The 21,396-nt window shown below is 36.1% G+C and overlaps 1 protein-coding gene across 5 annotated transcripts in view; it reads right to left on the reverse strand.

The window, feature by feature from the left end:
* The window catches only part of LOC129248302 (protein spire), a 194,037-nt gene that overhangs the window by 15,544 nt on the left and 157,097 nt on the right, over positions 1–21,396 (reverse strand). The window lies entirely within an intron of this gene.

Raw genomic sequence — 21,396 nt, forward strand, 5'->3', positions numbered from 1 at the left:
AGGTGTGAAGCCTTTTTAAGAAATAATGGATAATCAAAAAAAAAAAATAATAATCAGATAAGAAATTAATGAACAAATTTAATCAATTTGAGACAACTAATTTCTGATTTCCTTACAGATCGGTAAAAGTGCGCTATTTCAGTTTCCATTTCAAAATATCATAAATTCTGATTTTTCGAACTCCTTATAATTGAGGATATTGAATTGTTATTTATTCTTCATTTCTTGATAAGATACGAATAGAAATAAAAGATTAGATTTGTGTAAAAATAACTGTTTTACTAGGTCATCCTGTAAAAATAATCATTATTACATATACGTTATTGTGGCGAATTGTGCTATTTCTCTGTACACAGCTGTACATGCCGATTTATATACAAAATTATTATTATTTTCACTGATATTATAAGAAATAGCTAATGCAACAGGCTCTTTTTTAAAAAAATTAGGAAATGTCAAGAAAATTTATAAAACATGATTTTTACTGACCTAAAAAAACTTGTATGTAAAAAATGGAAAAGATTTTGACAAATGCAAAAAAAAAAGAAATTGAAAAAAATAGTAAAAAAAAAATTCTAATTTTTATTTTTTAAATTTCAAACTTTTTTTTAATTTTTTTTTTAATTTTAAACAATTTTTTTCATTTGCTTAGTTATTTGATTATCTATCTACAACTCGTTTCTGCGCACATGAAAAACAGCGCGCGTTATTTACGCAACGTCAAGCGGTTTTTAAGTGCCCTGTAAATAAGTTACCGTTTTATGACTAGCTTTACCAGTTAATTTCTAACGTAAAACCACGGATTTTGTAATAATACAATACAAAGCCGTAGGCAGCAAATGCAAAGTCACATGAAAAAGAAAACTCTAACAAAGCACAAATTTTACTTGGGTGAATCATGTGGGCCTTTGTGCGAATGTTTGTACTTTTATACATATGTATAAGTGCATATGTATGTATGATAAAGCCCTTTGCTTTCGTCGAGAAGGGCCAGTAATGCTTATGATTCTCAGAGAAGAAAAAGGTCAGAACCCGTTGAACTTAGTTTTCACATTATGCTTTTTCTGCGTTAGCGCGTTTTCAGTTCACATTAATTTACAGTTTTTTCACGGCCATGGACATAAAATCCAAAATAAAGCGAGTGCATAAGTATAGAACCACCAGTTGATGCGATTAAATGCTGTAATACCAGCAATTAGGCATATACAGGGTGGCTTAAAACGTGTACAGAACTACAGTGCCTTCTTAAAAATTAAATAAAATAAAGAAAATTCTTATTATTTTGGGAATATCAAATATTACCATTACTTATGGGCTTGACTTCATTTGTGTGACTGGCTCATCTGGTTTCGCAGAGGCCAAATTTATCTGTTTTGCATTTCCACACGGCTTCCCATTCGATCCCGCGAATATCGCGCAAGATATTTGTGTTAAGGGTCTGGATCTTTTCTTGATTTCTTAATTTGTTCTTTTAAGACACTCTATAAAAAATTGTACGTGGCACAATCTCTGCTCCGCGACAGGTATCGTCAATGAGGCCAATAAAACGTAGAAAATACTGCTCTAGCAAAGGATTAGTACGCGGACTCATACCTATATTACACCCTTTCGCAAATCGAGCGAAGCGTCGCTATCTAGGTTCGTTGCACTTATTGTAATATGACACGAAAAGTTATGGGGGTCCCACTATGAAACTTTCAGGGATTATTGAGCATAGTCTGAGCTATTAACTAAAAAAATTACAAAAAACATGTTTTTCATAAATGAAAAAAAAAAAAATGTTGAGCAAAAAAAAAAAATTACAACAAAATTTGTACAACATAAGTATGTTTTCCACTAAAAATTAAAAAAAAAAAAGAATTAAAATATAAAGAATAACCGTAAAAATTTCCCTTTAAGAAACTCTATACCAAAATTGTCAACATTAAGCAAATCTCAAAAATCTTAACATGTTAAATCAAAATTTTTTTACTTTACTTCTTAGTGCGGAGTCACACTGTGCGTTTTCACCGGAGCGGTTGAAACGCATGCGTTTTCACCGCACCGGATCGACATGTCACACTGTACGGTCACTCAGCGACAATCTGCGTCAGTCTGCTGCATTCTGTAAGCACAACAAGATGTCCCGGCTTTTCTTGAATGCAAGTTATAAATGTATCCGTATCGAACATGATTGCAAAACGCTGCGTTTGAACTGCACAGTGTGACGGTATTCGTAAGAATACTTGTGTCGTCGATGTCTTCCGGTCTTGCGGTCAAGCCGCATCGCCGCAGCAAGTTGCGGCAACCGTCCGGTAGGTGCGGCGACAACGCATAGTGTGACAACTGTCATACAAACGCGTTCGTCATTGCCATCCTTTCGCGCCGGAGCGTTTTCAACGCTCCGGTGAAAACGCACAGTGTGACTCCGCACTTACAATAATTCAACCTCAAATAAGCCAATGTTCAATAAAATCGACGACAATGACCAAAATACTTGGACCACTCCACATGGAATTATCACTTGCAGATGAATTTTGTTCTAGACAATCTTGGGCGGGTTATTTGATCGCCAAATGCGGACATTTTTTTACTGATTTAAAGGCCGAAATGAAAAGCCGCTTCGCTCAATACTTCATTTAAAAATACGCACTAATGCAAGCTGGGCCAAAGAGAATTCCTTTTGAATTATTTTTGTTTGACATTTTTCAAGCGCCAAGTGATTCGTTTCTTTCCGTGGAGGTACTAACTGACAGGCCGACAGTGAGGGTGACGAGCGGTAAAAGCTGACAGTGTCAAAATATCATATAATTCAAAAAATTTGTTTTGTTTGAACTACCCTGTATTTATGTGTGATGTTTTTTTAAGAGCGTGAGAACTTAAAATGATAATACGAAACAGAATTAGTTTGGGCTAAACGAAACTCATCATTTCCTCGGTAGATGGCTGCAGTGATCGATATCTCGTAAAGTATCGATCCAACAATTTAAAATTTATTCCTGTTGTCAAGGTGACATTTCAGACTAAAAAAAATCCTTTGCAGTTTTTTGTTTGTTCCATTCAGTTGTAAGTTACAGGGTGTGAACAATGGAAGTCAAAAAAGGGAAATTACGGCACATTTTGCAGTTTTTCTTTGATAAAGGCGAAGATGCGAAAATGCAAGCCAGGCCGTTAAATAGTGAATGGTGTTTATGGTGCCGATACTGTAACATCTAATTACGTGCAATTTTGGATTCGTCGATTCAGTTAAGGCATTTTTGATGTTAAAGAACATATGATAATGTCGGAAATGTCAATAAAATCATAGAAACTGTCGAGCATCGCCCAGGAGCTAAAGATCGACTATTAAATAGTTTTAAATTTGCACAAAATAAAAAATGTACAATACATAATGGTATTTTTTTTAATTATAATGTAGTAGATCATTTCATGCCATTTATTTTTTAATATGAAGATGATATCCGGCATATGTCCGCCCCGACTTAGAGTTACATGGTCCATTTGATCAGTCCAAATTTTTACTACTTTTCCAAATAAATCTGACCGTATGGCATCAATGGTGGCTTGAATGTATAATAATCGATAAAAAGAATCGATGACATATGATAATCGATATAATAATCAATTAATCGATAGATCAGCACTCTATATGGCAAGTTGCGCCGCCTTGTTGGAACCAAATGTCGTCGATGTTTAGTTGATTAATTTTTGATTTCAGTGCCTTATGAACTTCGCGAACAGATTTTTTGTTTTAAATAAATTTCCCCAAGTTGGAAGCGTTGTTGTGGGGTTAATTGATTCATGATGACTTGCCAAACCTTACTGAACAGAAATGTCAACACAGTTTGCCATTCCCAGCTGTCAAATCATAGTTATCGATATCGATAGTTCTCTTGCAGCTAAAAAAACACCCCATATAAGAAGCCAAGTTGTGCAGTGACAATAATTCTGGGTTGATGAGTTTGTCAAACGGCGCAGAAAGGTGCCCTAAGACCAATCCAAGCATAACCAAAAATAAGAGCAAATAACGCACTAAGTCGGCGCCTAATTAAAGACAATAAATAATAGAAATAAATATGCGTACATATGCGGTTGTGTGTGTGTATAAGTGAACAGCCTATACTTAATTAATAATCAATACGCATTTGTCGCGTGAGCCAATCAGCGGCCCCACATGAAAGTACTCAACTGGGTGGGAAGGTAGAAACACGCATTATTTTCCACAAATATGCACACACTAGCACTTGCATTTTAACCCGGCAAACTGAAATGCTTCAGCTCTTTACCTCCTTCTGCTTAAGCGCGTAGGAGCTTTAGTAATGCGGCAAGATGAAATTTTAATGATTTGGACTAACATTTTGCCCAGAGCAATTTGCAACACAATTTCAGACAAAGAGACATTCGAAGCGGGAGCGAGAGTGGTATACGATTTTTATAGTAAAAAGCCTATTCACCTACTTACGTACATACAGATATTCGACTGTAGTTGACTGTTAAAGAACAGAGTGAGCACTCACAGCGCGCATACAGACATATCTACATACACATGTACATTTAGAGGAGTGTACGTATGTTCGCATACTTGTGCACTAAGTAGTGGTGTGTTAGTTTATTTGGCCCCATGCCATGGAAACCAAGATATGGGTCACATGGACTCGCTACATTCATTGCTTTTGTTTTGTACTCAATTGTGCTGCAGAGTGTGCATTTACTTGTGTATTTACCCTGGGTGCCAAAGAAATGTACACACATTCACTAGCATAAATAAATGCAAACTAAAACGACGATAAATGCTCTGCCTGCGAGCTGCAAAGCTCCTCATTGACACACACAATTCCTTTGAAGGCGACTCATTGCATTAAAATTACAGCAAGTTGCAGGTTGCAAGTTTCATGCTGCATGCCTTACTAAGGGCCTCAAGTAGTCGACAACTGGCATTAATGCTAGGCAATACATTTTTGCAGAAGATAGACGAACGGAAAATGCGCATATTTTAGGCGAGCGGAGCGCTCTCGATTCTTAACAGTAAATAAAATTTCCCTGACTTCTACGTCGTGTTTTGGAGTAAAAGACAGCCAACCCCCCGACTGCTTCGGGCGGAATTGCGCTTTGAAAGCAATTCTTTTTTTGTTGGTTGATTTACGGATTACATGCAACTAAAATGCACCAACAAAATCGGGTCAACTACAGTTTATGGCAAAGCGAATTTTTGTACATTTTCTCCCCTAATTTCAATGGGTGGCCCCACTTTAGCCGCTTTCCATTTTCCACTTTTCCACAATTTGGGCTGTAAAAGCCTTACCTGAGCGGGGTTTCGGCGTTGGCGGGTTACCGCGCGGCGCTGCTCTTGGTGGCGGTTGCGGATCTTCTGCCAACGCACGCTCGCCTTTTTGCTGCTGCGATTGTTGCGCGCTATTGCCACAATACAAAGCATCGCTAGCCACATCCACGGCCTCCACCTCTTTGGCTTCCGTTGCTGTGTGATTTAAGTCGGCGCCTGTAGTTGCAGCTGAGCTGGCGGTTGCGTCGGGTGCAACAAATCCGCTGGCGGTCGTCATTTGTGGCGTCTTATTATTGTTGCTTTTGTGCGTGGCTGGTTTTGTTGTTGTGCTGGTTCTGCAGCTCGGATGTTTCTTCTTAGACTGCGGCAAGCTTTGTTGTTTTGGTGGTGTTTTTTGTTGGTGTTGCTGTTTGACATTTGGCACTTTAGCACTCATTGGGAATGGAACACATTTAATTACTTGATTTATTGCACTTGTTGTGGACACCGTTATACACGGCAATTGCGCTGACTTTGAGCAAACAATTCTACTACACATACAAATGTAATTGACATCGCATATTTAATTCTTTACCCGATGCATTTTTTTTTTCCTTTAAATATTTTTCTCACTTTTTACCCAGCTCTTCAACTCAGCGCATTTCCACACTTCGCAGTCGTCCTTTCACTACTAATTTTAAAGTACCATTAATCGCTTCATCACATGTTTGCCTCGCCTCGTCACTTTTTGCTGTGTCACACTGGGGTGTTTCACTCCCATGCGTTTCCGCGCCGAGGACGCATAAGTCTATTATGCGCTCACAGACCTTTTTATGTTGCTCGCACGCTCATTCGTGCTTTCGGTGCACTATCGATCCAAAGCAAAAGAGCTTAGCAGGAGTGAGCAACGCCGAGTAAGGACGAAGTAACATTGGCGAAGGAGTGACGTTCGTAGACGTGATGATGGAGCCGAAAGGAAGGGTGAAGCAAGGAAGGATAGAAACGGAGGAATGCCGTCTACTTTATGAGTTATGAGCATTAAGAGCTGTGATTAAGTTAAGAGTTGTGGCAATAACAGCACAAACAACAATGACGATAACGCTAAGTGGTTGCACATAGTAAACAAATGGAAAAAATGACAATTGCACAAACACATACAGGCATGCACGTGTATTTCTATGTACGCACGTATTTGTCTTTATATCCTAAGGCGAAAGATGCTGCTACGCATAGGTGGGTGTGATTGTGCGGGTGTGAGTGAGTGCATAGGTGTACGAGAGGGACATTACAAGTGCAAACTGGAAAAAGCCAAAGGTATCAGAAGCTGAAGATGCTGTTGGAAGGGAATGCAAGTATTTGGTATTTGCATTTAAAAATTATTTTGTTTTGCGACTTTCGCTGTAGTGCCAGTACAATTCGGCAATTTTCTAAAGTATGTAGAAACTCCAGTAGGGGCTTTGCGATCGGCTAACACCACAACTGGTACCGAAAAATATAGTTCGAAACCCATTTTGGCGATTTTTATTTAGCGAAATTTATTTATTGTTTAGTACGGCAACCAAGATAGTCGATTGGTTGTACTTGACTATCATTTGGTAGGTCCTGCGCTCGAAACCCACTGTGCACGAAACAAGAAAATTATAGAAAACGTTTTTTCTTATAGCAAGTATCCCTCTCACGCAATGGCAAATCGCCGAGTGTATTTGTGCCATGAAAAATGGGGCTCATAAAAAATCAGCTGCCGATCGGAGCGATTTTGTATGTTCCACAAATTGGAGGACGGCTCGATCAAACACCCAACAAAATGTAGACGACAATTAGTTGTGTATATATATTACATATATTATATACAGGGTGCATATGGTACCGTTATGGTTAATATGAATTAGCATTGGATACGGGCATGCAATCGTTTCCAGATTACTGCAGCTAATAGAAATTTTATTGAATGATTTTACAGATTTATAATAAGTAAATTTAAGTGGTTATCGCGCCAATTCAGAAGAAAACGAAGGTCGTTCAAAAAATTCGTAAAGTTTCATTAAATTTGGTTCGACATAAAAGCTACTTAGTTTTACTCTCAAATTGTCCTTAAATACCGTACGCATATAATTACATATATACAATTGGCGCTTACACCCTTCTTTTTTGGGTGTTTGGCCGAGCTCCTCCTCTTATTTGTATCGTGCGTCTTGATGTTGTTCCACAAATGGAGGAGCCTACAGTTTTAAGGGGGGCCTCTACTGTAAAACTTAAAAAAAATCGATTTTTTACTTTTTGTTGAAACATACTCAGAAACAACTCCAGAATGTTCCATGAAAATCTTAAAAAGAAATCTTGAATAGTTTTCAAGTTATAAAAGTTTTAGCAAAGCAGGTATAAACTGAGCGCTCGAGCGGTTTACGGTCATATGCGCTTGATCAAGAGATAAGACGTTCCCTACTCCAACCTTCTACTTGGTTACCCATGTCAGAATATCTATAGATTCTTTTGACCTTGAAAATGCTCATTGAAATATTAAGAGCAGACGAAATGTTATATGGGGCAGGAATAGCTGATTAAGCTGTAAGTATGAAAAATTGTTTAAGCGTGTTTTTCTCGAAACCACGTTTTCAAAATTGCCCACATCACAGCTCCGTGAAAAATTAACATATCAAGCTCAAACTTTGATAGTATATTTTTAGCAATATTTACTAGTTTTTAAAGCTATGGTGGGAAAAAATTTATTATTTATAACCCCTTTTTTAATAACAAAATGACAACAAAAAAATTTCGATTTTTTAAAAAACTTCAAAAATTATACAAAAAAATTTTTTTTTTGCAAGTAATAGGCTTAACAACTAAAAATAATGATATATAATAAAAAAAATTTGGTTTTTTTCATTTCAGATTTTTTTTAAATGCGCGACAGTGTGGGCAGATTTCAAAAGGCGTTTCGGGGGAGCGGCTGTACAGCTGCCATTTTGAAATGAAAATAAATTTAAAAAATTTTTTTGTACACTCAAGACCTGTGTTTATGTAACCCTAAACTTCTTTTTACTAATTAAATTAATACAAGTATGAAAACAAAATCCATGAAAATTTGATTTTTACAGTAGAATCCCCCCTTAAGCCGACTCCGAAGATATTTTTTTGAGGAGCTTTTTCATGGCAGAAATACACTCGGAGGTTAGCCCTTGCCTGCCGAGGGGTGACCGCTATTAGAAAAATGTTTTTCTTTATTTTGTTGTTTCACCGAGATTCGAACCAACGATCTCTCTGAATTCCGAATAGTAGTCACACACTAACCCAGGGCGGGTATGTCGGGTATGTGCTTCTATGAAGAAGACCAAATACAAACACCTTCTGAAAACGTAAATAATGCGGAGATAGCGTGCCACTGATGTTGCATAGTTTAAGGCGTACGACCAAATTTTTTTATTTATGTATTTACTATTTATAAAAATTTTGGCATGGGTAATATGAGCAGGCTTAGCCTCCAAACCTCCTCAAAACAAGTCCACTGTGAAAAATTGAAATTCAGTTAAAGTGAAGAGTCGTAGAGTAGTCATATAAAAAATTTACTCTGCATAATTCACGGCGCACAATTTATTTTTTAGGTTTAGGCATAGACTTATTTTCCAGATTGGCTTAGACTATATTAGGTTAAAAAGCTTGCCATTTATGTGCAATGCAAGTGGAATTAAATCGAAGAATAAGCAAACCATGATATGAAAAATTTTTCATAGACTGAGTGACTTCTTCACTTATTTGCTATGTTTAAGAAGAAATGCAAAAATTTCGAAAACAGTGGACCTGACTGGCCAGCCTAATTTATATGAGGTGGAATTATTGAGTTTAGCCGTTTGACTAACCACCCTTGAAGTTCTTTGCAGTGGCACAAAGATATGAAATATATTTACAGTAATGCTTCATAGGCATAACGCTTACATACATACAGACTTGAGAATGTAAGAAAAATAGTCTGTTAAATACGCCTAAGCCTCCCTTTTAAAGGCTGTTCTCATTATTTTATATTTATAATTTACCCACCTACAAGTGCAGCCTACGGTTGCAACAAAAGCAGTGGCATATTTAATTTTCTCCGTTTTTGTTCGTGCAACTAGCAAGTGCGGCGATTATGCTTTTGTGGAGGTGACGTTGCCATTGAATGCGTTGCACTAGCGAAGGTCATTCCTACACAAAATGCTCTTCTTCATAAATTACATGAAGAGTTCTTACTAAAAGTGCACTTCTCTGCCACTTCTCTGCAATTTCACTTATTTTCATTCCTTTCGCATAGGGACTTCCGCATGTGATTAGCTAAAATCAGCGGAAAATATGCACGTGAAGGAAATGAGGAATTAAGATTACTGAAATCGGCCTTCTGCTACAAATGGCCAAATGGGCAAATTGCAATGTAACTGTCATAGTGATAAGACCTATGATTACAGGCTCCAGAACGAAGCAAATTTGCTTGCCACCATCCGTTTTCGACCAGCTTCCATCGTTCGCCACCATCGACACATTTAATGTTGTTGGCCATCACTTGCCACACGCGCTACTTCGTTACTCACACCGCCATGCATACATACAAGTACATAAGTGTATATATATACTCGTATTTATATATATATCTGCAAATAGACTATAGAATATTGGAAATATTGTGCATGCAACCGTCAGCCCATCACACACAGCACCCGACACTTTTACCGTTAATATTGGCATTCTCGTCACGTTACTATTTATTTTGTTGATATTTTCACTTCGCCGTACACTAAATCGCTAATCACGTTTCCGTTCCGCACAACATTTCTTATAAAGCCCGACACTAAACTGAATTTTATATTCGTGCCGCGGACAGTCAAAAGCCTGAGAGACCAACTTGCAGCTATTGCAACGGCGTTTTTGTTGCTGTTCCATTTCCATACTTGTTAGCGTTTATGCTCACACTTGACGCATTGGTGGTTGTCTTTGGCTCTTTGCTGCCAGCAGGTAAGCGCTCAGTGGTGGCACTTGCTCACGCTTGTATGTGTGTATGAATGAATGTGCGTATACCTTGCAAGCCCAGTAGTCGCTGTAGCGGTGACTATGGACGTTAGGAAGATTCGAAAACTCTTACGAGGACTAAAAGTTGAACTCCATACCTAGCGTTCCAGGCGTTATGGCATTCCGTGTTTTATTTAGCTATAAGAATAGTCAGCTGAAAGCCAAAATACAGCGAAAGTTTGACGTGTACTGGACTGTTGATTAAATCGCAACATAAAATTCTTTGTATTGAATATCAAGCTCACATATCCCAAAAAATGGTTTTTTGACCAAATTTTTAGCTTGTAAAGTTAAAAGGCTTCTCTTACAATGCAATAGCTGAATTATTGGTGTTTTAGAAGCTGCAGAAAAAGCTATCGGAGTAATAGATATATGCTATGATGATCACAATTTTCTTAAAGAATGAGATTTTTTTGAATACATTCACATACTGAGGACAAATATAGGAAATGGAATTGTCTAAACCTGCTTCGGCACAGTTCGGGAAATTTAATTTAATTTCACTTCAAGTTTTTGATATAAAAACGAAGCAGAAGATATAAAAATCGTACACACTAGTTTACAGAATTAGTTAAAAGTGACCTAACTCAAATAATATAGACCAGATTTCCAATTAATACTTAGCTCAAGAATAAAACCATTGTATCAGTATTGACGTAAAAGCGGAGCTTGATAATGAAAATTCAATAATTCAATAATATTCGATATTTGAAGCCAACGAATCATAATTTGCGCCAGTTGTGTCGAGAAAAAACGGCGGTTGAAATGCGCTTTCCTATAAGTATGAAAATTTTTAAGTAGTAACTGATAAGTGGAATACAGACCGCAATAGGCAATATGGTTCCAACGTCTGCAAAACGAAGTACTGCGGAACATAGTAAATGCGCTATACTACGGGAGCAAATCTTATGGAGAGAGTAGAATTGTATTTTAAAATGCTTCTTAAAACAAGTTATCAAATGTAAATTGCTTATTAGTTTCCATTTATGTGCATTAGTTGCAATTGTACAACGCTTCGAAAAAATTAGTAAGAATTAGCACAAAAAAAAAAAAAACTAAAAAATTCTATACTAAAACTTTCAACATTGAATAATTTTCAAAAATATATTATTTTTTTCAATTTGCTTTTACTTTACTTCTTATAATACTCAAACCTCAAATAGACCGATTTTCAGTAAAATCGACAATGACCCAAATATTTGGATTACTGGACATGGAATGGATCACTTAATCGCTCGTTAATGCAAAAATAATAATAAATTGCTTGATGAAATTTACAGCGCACTTAATGTACGCCAATAAACCTGAACCCGGTAAATATCTCATAAAAAAGGTTATGACTCAAACATATCGCAAGTAACATTTCCTTCTATAACTCTCCTCATTACCTCGGGCCCTATTTCTGCTTTATCTAATCACACAATTAATGAGTCTGTCTGGGTTTCATCTGTTTTGGTGCTGTAAATTCTATGACAATACGAAGTGAATCGAAGTTTATTGAAGGACGAGAAGGTTGTTCTCAGAAAATCAATCGGTAGAAAGAGGCAACTGAGATAATTTTGCCAATATATTATATTTCTCTGTATAAAGATACAAATTGAAATTTGTATGAGTGGTAATAGAAAAACGTGCCTTAAAAATTAAAAAAATTCGGCATGAACTCACATTTTGAATGCTGGGTGCATTGAGAGTTGCTCTTATTTTATGAGAACTCAAATGATTGACTTTTCAGTAGAGACACAACTTCTTCACTATGAGTTTGCGCAAATACATTGCCAAGCGAGGAAGCACAACAGCAAAAAGCTTCTGGAGAAATGTTTATGTATGCACAGCGCTTTTGAGATCTAATTGTGAGTGAAGGACGGAAAAGCGTCATTAGCAAATTCGGTATGATATAAGGAGCTTAATATTGACGTCATTAAATAAGTTCAGTAGAAAAAGGAAATGCAGCAATGCAATGCAAGGCATATATGACGTCAACGTTAATGCAATAATCGAGTTCGTAAAGGGATAAATACAGTTGCTGGGCGGTAGTAGTGGGACGCAGACACACATACATACATAAGTACACAGGAGTTCGCAACGAGGGAATTACATGTGAAAGCGTTTGCTTGTTCATTAACAAAACAGGCTCAGTTAACTATTTCAGGGATATCTTTTGTTGGCGTAGTTGGATAAAACAGTTTCCCATTAGCTATTAATAGACTGCAGCTTGGCCAGTGTGGACATATGCCGCATGTGGAGAAAGAGCTAATTACAAACGTTAATTAACGGTTTCATTTATTATTGCTGTGATAATTAAAATCACCAGCTGCTGAGTGATCCAACTAATTTAGTTGCATTATCAGACTTCTCAGCTGTGGATGTTGTGCTCTGGGCTGAGTTCTTTAAATTCTTCCAATCAATTCAATGTAAATCTTTTCAATCGTTATTTAATAGCTTAAGTATTTTCGCCCGCTTTGCTCTTCACTATGAGGACTTTTTTTGATAACTGCAACTACTGCACTGAGTAGTACTCGTATTACTGTTGATTGATGGTTGACCGCTTCGTGCGTATACTGAAGATATTTCCAGAGATTTAGGTCAAGTTATTGCACGCAATTTGTGGCACTCTGTTGAACACTTGCGGACGTGTATACGAATTCATTACTAGGACTTTTCGCAAAGCAACTTTTTTGACTTTAGCTGGGATGGGAAAAACCAAATGAAAGAAAAAGTTTTTCTAATAAATTGCTGAGAGGTAACGGCAGCCAATGGCAATGAAAAATTAATGCTATGAAAAAGTTTCTTATAAAAACCTTCTGCCACTCGAAGTCGTAATAAAGTAAAATAAATAAAGAAAATGTAAAACATATAAATAAAAAAATCTAGAAATTCTGAATAAGAACAACCCTAATACACGTATTCTTATACAAGTGGCATAGGCTTTATAAATAAGGAAAAATTCAATAAACACAAATTAAAGTAAAATGTTAATTCTTATTCAGAACAACCTTAATATTCTTATACAAATAAAGAAAAAAAGCACAAATGAAAAAAACTTCTACATAAGAACAACCCTAATAGTCTTATACACGTTGCATCGCTTTATAAACAAACTTAAAAAAAAAACACAAATAAAAAAATCAGAACAACCCTAATATTTTTATAAAGAACCTAAACGTGAAGTTTTTTTTTCTGCATTTCGTTTGACATTTTTCAATTTTAGACTAACTCAATTTGAACCATGGAAAGATACACAATCGAGCAACGCGTTAAAGTTATTCAGGCTTATTATGAAAACGGGCGTTCAAATAAAAATGCATATCGCGCACTTCGTGAAGAAAATCAACTTCAGTGATGAGGCACATTTTTACCTCAGTGGATTCATCAATAAGCAGAATTGTCGCATTTGGGCGAATGATAATCCAAGAGTGATTGCCGAAAAACCAATGCACCCACAAAGAGTGACTGTTTGGTTCGGTTTATGGGCCGGCGGCATCATTGGGCCGTATTTTTTCCAAAATGAGGCCGGTCAGGCAGTTACTGTGAATAGTGTTCGCTATCGTGAGATGATAACGAACTTTTTATGGCCCGAATTGGAAGATATGGATGTGGACGATATGTGGTTTCAACAGGACGGTGCTACTTGTCCCACAGCTAACGAAACAATGGCTCTTTTGCGCTAAAAATTTGATGGCCAAATAATTTCACGTCTCGGCGATGCCAATTGGCCGCCAAGATCATGTAATTTGACACCGTTGGACTTCTTTCTTTGGGGTTATTTGAAAGAAAACTTGTACGTCGATAAGCCAGCAACAATTCAAGAGCTAAAGGATGAGATAATTCGACACATTAACGGCATAGAACCTCAATTATGCCTCAGTGTCATCGAAAATTTGGACCATCGGATGGAGGTGTGCCGCCGAGGCCGCCGCGGCCATTTGGCCGATATTTTGTTCCATACGTAATTAAGCCATACCAATATTATCATAATAAAGAGAAATGTCAATAATTTCCTAAAAAAATTGTATTTTATTCAAAATCAACACCGGCCCTTGAAATTTAACCACCCTTTACAAGCTGCATCAGTTCTAAAAATATAAATAAATAAAAATTATAAAAATTCTAAATATGAACAACCCTAATACTTGTATTCTCATAAAACCTGCATCAGCTTTGTTGCAATTTGCGTGGCAAATTGTGCATCACGTTTTCAAAGTAAAATGAACAAATTATTTAACTTTCCGAATTCTTTGGGGAAACAAGTAGCACACACACACGGACGCATGAAGCTAGTCTAATATACATACATTCATACACACATGCATATAAGGAGCACGCATGTGTGATACTGGAGCACTTTCCTTAACTTGCACTTTCATTGGAAACTTTGAATTTAGAGACATTTTACGGTCAGTTATTTTCGTTACAGAAGCGTAACAGACTGTAGCACAGACATATGCACATACCAACATACACTATGAAGTGGACACACAAATTTGCATGTCATCAAAAGAATGTGAATGGATACATGTAGGTGTATAAGGTACACATACATACAGACATACAATGCATTGGCATATAACTAAAAATATTGCTTACTAATACTCGAATGAAATGTAAATTTTGAGTGAAATTAGAAATGCTTGTATGCGCTTATAAAGAGAGTATAGCACAAACATATGACATAGAGGCATCTTTATTTCTTTCTGAATATATAAATCTACCAGGTTTGAGATAAGATTCGTAATGAGCTAACCCTATTATTATCCACTTGGTAGAAAAGTTAGGCTGCACTATTTCCGGTACATTGAAAGCCAATTCACGCTTGGTGGCGCAAAGTGCCAAATATGTAAAAAACTGTCTGTGCCTTATTGTGGAAAGAAATTGAAAAAATACCTTTCTGCTTGCCAGTTATATATTTTATTGCGCCATAATTTAATATTTTAAAATTTTTGTAAATGAAAATGGAGAAGGATCGAAGTTTCGGAAGAATCGAACTTCATTGTTAATTTTATTAGTTTTAACTTCTAAGATTATAATAAATGCTACGCGTAGTTAAATGGCATTGAGTATAGTAATTTTTACCCCACATCCTAATATCCTTAAAGTGGCAGCCATTTTAATTTTACCTAAGTTCTGGGGTACTCGTTAAATAGATTTTATATTAAGATATAGAAAACCTGTGATCATAAAATTATATACATTTGAGAGCTTAGATAGAAATATATGAGCTTGAGAATGTAAAATGATAGCACAAAACATAAATATTTATGCAATGAATTTTTTTTTAATATAATCTGGTAGATAATTTCGTGGCATTAATTTTTTGAAAATGATATCCGGCATATGTCTGCCGTGGTTACGAGTGCTCCATGGTCCTTCCGATTAGTCCATTTTTTGACTACTTTTCCCAATAAATCTGAATAATAAATCTAAACGAGCCCAAGCAGCAAAAATTCGACGCAAAGGATTGCCATTTGACTTCTATCCTTGTACGAGCTGTATTTTATAGGCGCACATAAGCCAATATCCTTACATAAAATTGTCCACGTAGACGAAAGACAAAGGTCAACAAGTTGAAAATGACGACGAATCGACATTTCCGCGCCCGCTTCAACACTTTGCTCTATAAACTGCGCCAACAGATTTATTTTTAATAAAATTCCGATTAACGATTCATGATGACTTGCCAAACTTGCCAAACCTTACTGAACAGAAATGTCAACACACTTTCCCATTATCAAATCATAGTTATCGATATCGATAGTTATTATGCAGCTAAAAATACACCCGATATTAAAAAAATCAATCCATCCAAAATCAGTAAATTATTTTTTTGTTAAAAAAATATTTAAATTATCTTACAGTTTACTTAAAGTCAAGGCGAATTGATTAAAGGTGGCGGCACTAAGCCAACAACAACATTTTGTACATCACATTCTCAAAGTCAAAGTAGAAAATAAAGAATTGATTTATTTGTGAAGGCAAAACATGATTCAATAATAAAGGGTTTGCTCAGTAACCAGCTTTCTCGTTTCCTCTTGACAAATCGGCTCCCTTAGCAAGACACTGGGTTGCTGCTTTAGAAATTTTGAGTAAAAGTGGAGGAAAAGTAAAATTTATAAGAAAAACATTTCATTTCCAAAAGGGTCTACTAAGAGCAAGAACTTGCTCGGTATGTCTAGAAATGCAAAAATGTTGGGTCAAAACTCCAAACTTACGTGGACAAAGCATAGTAAAGTAAGGTGGGGGTATGTTCAAAAATTGTTTTTAGTCAACTAAATTTATGAGGAATCCGCTTCTATGAAAGAATTCATTTCCACTTCCCAACTTCGTGATCAGTTTTGAATTTAAAAATTAATTCCCAAAATATCATCCAGGGTTTAACTTAATAACCATTTTTTAATATCATTCCTAGCAATTTCCATTTGTATCATTATAAATTAAGTTAAAAGTTACTACCGTTTTTACCAAAAAGGTATTTCATTTATCCATTTTTTTCGCCCTTCGTAAATGCGACATTTTGCAAAGGAGTGTCAGAATTCGAATGTCAAAAGTGAGCAAACCTTTAACAATTGAATCATGAAGGCAAAACAGAAAAAAACAATTTATTTGTCGTATTGAAATCAAGGCAAATCTATTAAAGGTGGTGTTGGTAAATCAGCTGATTAGTTTTTTTTTCGCTGTGTCCATATAGCTGCCAGCACAAAATAAAACAAGGCGAAGTTGGTCTAGTGCCACCACCTTAAATAAATGCGCCTTGGTTGAAATTTTGAATTTAAGTTCATTACAAAATTTCAATTTTCAAAGTACAAATTTGAATATAAGTAATACGCTTTGTAATTCAATTTTGTGCTGACATCCGAATGTATACGACGAAAGAAAAAAAATCAGCTGGCCTCCTGCTACCACTACCTTTAATAGATTCGCCTTGCTTCAAGAGCGATGATCTACAAATGAGTATTTTAACAAGAGAATACTCGTATATCCGGCAATCTAACCTCAAAAAGACCAATTTTAAGTGCTACGTCCATAATTTTGAGAGCTCGTAACTAGTGTCTTGTCCACAAAGTTTGTGTAAGTAGACAAGCTGTGGTTTTCTGCAGTTTGCTTTTGCGATTTATGCTTCATATTGCCTGAGTTATATTGCTGCGCTAATCATTTCTTTTGCAACTATGCATTCTGTGCAGAAAGTTTTCGTATTTTTTTTAAAGATCTTCATATAAAAAAATTCTTTCTCAGAAAAAACAAAACAGATTCAGCTTATTTTCTCTTCCAGCCAGCGATTTTTAGATAAAGCGATAAGGTATTGGGAATATTATGTGGGGAAAAAGATCAAACAACTTTAAGTTTATGCTCGTTGTCAAGGTGACATTTCAAACTAAAAAAAATTCTTTAGCTGTTTTTTGTTTGCTCCATTCAGTTGTGCGTTACAGGGTGTTAACAATGAAAGTCAACAAAGAGACACACAAAGAGATACATTTTACAGTTTTTCTTTGATAAAGGCGAAAATGCAAAGCAGGGTTCTAAAATTGTCGGCTCTAGAAAATGGTGTTCAGGTGCCGACATTGTAACAGCTAATTACATGCAATTTTGGTTTCGTCGATTCGGTTCAAGCATTTTTGATGTTAAAGAAAATGTCGATAAAATCACAGAAATAATCGAAGTTGACCGGGATGTTAGTAGTCGTAGCACCGCCCAGGAGCTAAAGAACGACCATAAAACACTCTTAAACCATTTGGGCATAAATTTTACGCACAAAGAATGGATAAATAAATACGTATTGCTGTGGTCTGACGAGAAAACTTTTTATACTACTCGGTTGACTTTTATCGGACTCTAACGGATATGCACACAAATACTAACTGATTCAATGATCTTTTAAAAGGCCACAAAAATATGATCTAAAAATTATTGACACTTTTATTTTCAGTTCCCCCTCAAACTTCACAGTTTCGCGTCTTCAAGATAGACTTCTTAAAGATAGTGTAATTATCGAAAGTATTTATTATATAGCGATAAACTGCAGAGACGTCATGTTTTAAAATTTTTTGAACACAAGTTTTTTAGAAACCTTTTCTAACTACATATAAAAAAATGAAATTATATACACACATCTCATTGCTTTGCTTACCAGCTCTTATTTGAAGAAATTTTTATTATTGAAGAAAATTATAAATTTAATATTTATATTTTTTCCAACTAAGCCGAAACACAACTCAAAAATTTAACTACCGAAATTCGGCGATATTGTGAAACAAGCCTCCCGCGGAATTACAATGCGATGCTTCCTTTGTGGCCAACAAGAAATGACAGTGGCACGTTGTTATCACAAGTCAGAAGGCAGCTTGTAATTGGTGACACAAATGGTTTCATATATGCACGTATGTATGTATGTATATGTAAGCAGAAACGAGTGTACTTGTGCACACTCGCATCGATATTGTTGCTAAAAAGTTCCACAAGAGAGAGGCTGAGCTTTTCAAAGCTTTAGTCGGTAGCTTTTAATCAGCAGCTGAAGTCGCTGGTGTGTAGAGAGAATGAAATTGTTGACACACACACTCATTCTTACAATACCAAGCTTGCTTAGTACGCCTAAAAGTCTGTTAAGGAAAATTAATTTTTACTATCAATTTACTAATCGGTACCAATATTTCACCACTCTGCACCACTAACTTATTAGAGATAATTGAAAGAACAAATTGAAATTAAATTCATATGGAAAATTTTCCGTTACGTCAATAAACCAACAGTGGCAGGTATACATCCAATGCCAAAACAAAGGATTTGTTTACTGGTGAACGGTTCAGTAGAAGCTGTGGCCTTGTTGGAAGCTGCGTAAGTTGCTGTTATTGGTGCGACAGTCACACGCTGCATTCAACAACGCTGATGTCAGCGATGGATAAACACCTCCGGAAGCTGACATTTTTTCTCAAGCATAGTTTAATATACATACATACAAACGAGTACAAGTACTTTAGAATGGGTAAAATCGATGTTGGAGTGAGAAACAAGGTGTTGTTGGAGCAGTTAAACGCTAATGTAATAATTTTCATATTCAAGCGTGAGCAAATGATCGCCGTCAACGATGATTCCCTGTGTAGCAAGTCGTAAAACTCAATAGCAATACTCGGTTGGAATGTCGCTATGTTCTTATAATCGAATATTTTGCTTCATAATTTTAATGACAATTTGACAAAGATTGAGAAATATTTCAGAAGAGAGCGACGAGGTACACACATTTACACACGTTTTTTGCATGCATAAGGTGGCGGAAAATTAATCACCCTTTTCGGAGGATTTATAATTTTGTAACAAAAAGAAGTCGATGAATGCGGGAACTCGTGGAATGCACCAAAATTGCTAGCCAACAAAGGACTAGGTGGAAATGCTTTACTGAGGCCCTTTGCTCCAATGGAAGGTAGAGGAAATGATGGTGATGATGAATATTTTCTTCGAAAATGAAAGTAAGTTCGTTCATCATTTTTTATTCGAAACCTCTTGAATTAAAATACGCCACCCTGTGCATGTATATATGTCTATCTTTGCTCATTTGATAGAACAACTTAAGCCGACTTAGCACTTAATTCCCGTCAATCACTAAATCACAGTCGCAGCGTAGGAAATAATAAAAAAAATGAGGCAAAACTATAAAATGTCCCCTCTTGAAAAACCCCAATGTACCCATCAACATATGTATAATACATATGAACACATCCTAAATCGTACTTTTATTCGTTTTGCAGCAAGTTTTCACTACGAAATTCACTTTTGCTGAAATTCCTTCAACCCCAAGCGGCTCATGTGGCTGCAACAAATTTGTGTATTAATATAAATTTTTGGCATTTCCTTAATTTTCAATTTTCAAACAACGATCAGCGCAGTAAATCCTTCACTTGCCACACTGTTTTGTCAGCTGACAAATCGTACTGCAGCGCCAAATCGCTGATCAAAGCGGAGCGCGCATCGATACCACTTTGTAATTCTAAATCATGCTAAACATTGTCCATGTTTGGTGCCGCCATTCGTGCCGCTTTGTGGCAGCTTCAAGCGTTTACAATCATAGCTGCACATGCACACATGCATACATGTGAATTCGCACACACAAACAAGCGCATGTAAAGAAGTTTTCAAAATAAATAAATAGCAGCTACCGCGCCGCAGTGCAATAGAATAGAATGAAATGCTGCAGGTTGACATGCGCAGTGATGCTTTGCAACCGATCGACCGCAGCCACTGAATTGTTACACGTAGATGCTGTTTTTCCTGGCTTGGTTGGCATTTGTTGAACAAACGATTTGCTGTGCCAAATAGGCAAATGAAATTCAAATCGCATGCAATGAATGTGTTGCAAGTGGCCGGTATGTGGAATTGGCGAAATGGCGACTTGGAACAATTGGATAGCTGCTGACAGCATGAGGCACATTGTATGCTGGTTGCATATGTTTTACATTGGTTAAGACACTTTCAGATCTACGAAATATTTGGCAACCATCCGTGAAACTGAAAGGAGAAAAAGGCTATCCCCTCCGATATGCACGAGTAATTATGGAAATCGAGATAGTGGATGGTCAGGCAGTAAGTGCGCCGTAGCATCCTGTGGTGCTGTGTTTAAAATTGCCTCTCGGCTCATAAGCTTTTAACGAAAATTTTTCATAATTAATGATTAAAATCGCATAAAGGCAAATTATTGGAAATTCGCATTCTGTCATTTAAAAAATAAACACAGAAAAGTAAAAGTAAATAGTTCATATCGCAGGCGTACCTATTCTTGATAGAATAATGCCTGATACTTTGTTTTTATAAATCGGAGGTTGTTTAGACATTTCTTTACATGTTCAACCCAGATATATAGTACCTATGAAACTGGAATTTAAACCGTAGATGGATTTTTGATGGTTTTTCGAAATTTAAATATGAATCGCGTGTTTTTAGGATGTTGACCTCTGTAAACAACAATTCTTTTCCAAATATTTAGAATAAAAAAAAAAGAATTTTTTTTCAAAAAAAAAAAAAAAATATTACAAAGTAAATATATTTGATCCTAAAAAATTATAAAAAAAAATTTTAAATGTTAAAAGGAACCGAAAATATTTAACTTTAAAAAGCTTCAATCCAAAATTATAATTATACATTTTTTT

Source organism: Anastrepha obliqua, chromosome 5 (genome assembly GCF_027943255.1).
Source record: "Anastrepha obliqua isolate idAnaObli1 chromosome 5, idAnaObli1_1.0, whole genome shotgun sequence".
Classification (NCBI taxonomy): domain Eukaryota; kingdom Metazoa; phylum Arthropoda; class Insecta; order Diptera; family Tephritidae; genus Anastrepha; species Anastrepha obliqua.